The sequence below is a fragment of the Diorhabda sublineata genome, unplaced genomic scaffold (genome assembly GCF_026230105.1).
Source record: "Diorhabda sublineata isolate icDioSubl1.1 unplaced genomic scaffold, icDioSubl1.1 Dsub_87, whole genome shotgun sequence".
NCBI classification, from domain to species: Eukaryota; Metazoa; Arthropoda; class Insecta; order Coleoptera; family Chrysomelidae; genus Diorhabda; species Diorhabda sublineata.
The window spans coordinates 32,180-33,346 of record NW_026614310.1 but is presented as its reverse complement, the minus strand read 5'-3'; positions in this window follow the sequence as shown (position 1 = coordinate 33,346).

Below are 1,167 nucleotides of genomic sequence, written 5' to 3'. Positions count from 1 at the left end.
GATTTGACTATAACTATAATATTTTAATATCCCAGTTTCTAGTGCCCTTATTATATAACAATAGCTTCTACCCGCGGCTTCGCTTGCATCGAATCCATCAAATAAATATCAGAAATCATTATAATAGAAATATATCAATATGATTAACTTTATTTCTTGGTTAGTATTATCGATTTTCAAAAATTACTACATACAATGAAGTTTCAAAACATGCTTTACTGAAATACAATATCCAATGTTAGAATATATTTTCCTGTAATGAAAGTAATTAGTTTTGATAACTAACAATTAAAAAGATGAAGTGCTCAGTATTAATCTAGAATATTTTTGTAGACTATATCATAAGTTTTTTCTTTGGGAGCAAATATTTGTGTATTCCAGGCAATAGATACACGTGAACACGCTACATATTTAGATCATGTAGATTTGCGCTTCCGAGGCATTTTTTAGACATACGCTTTCAGTGACCGTAACAATGGTACCTAACCTCAAAAATTCCAAACAGCTGAACCTATGGTCAATTGAATTGGATGTATAAATTAAATAGATATTGACTTGACCGTCGGTAATATCGTACATCGATAATATAGTATTTGGGTTTGAACTTCTTTACTGTATGTTAGATGGCGCTGAAGTAGCAAAATGTTGATATTTGTTGACACAATTTTTTTTATTTTTGTAAAAAATATTTTTTTTTAATAAAAAGTATACTATGTTACTTCTGGTACCAAACATCCACGCTTTCACATTTATAATATTAAGTAAGGATTCCCGTTTATCACGTCTCTTGTTTTCTTATTTTATGTTGTAAGTTCAAAAAAAAAACTTTCATTCACCATACCCATATTATTAATAACCTCTCAAATTAAAACGATATCAAATATGCATTGAATGGATATAATTAGAAGTAGTATTTATCAGATTTACGTTAAACTGTAACGGAATGATGCAAGATTTTTATCTACTGTTATAGACTCCATTCATATTTTAGTAAGATTAATCATTCTGAAATGTATACGGTACAATTACCATGAAAAATAAATTAATCTCCGACAACGGAAATCATTAGAAAAAAGTAATTAACACTGTCGTGATCACATGTTTTTCCTAATGTATTTTTGATTCAGTTTTTTTTCATAAGTTTCGTGTTGGTTGCGAGGCTATTCA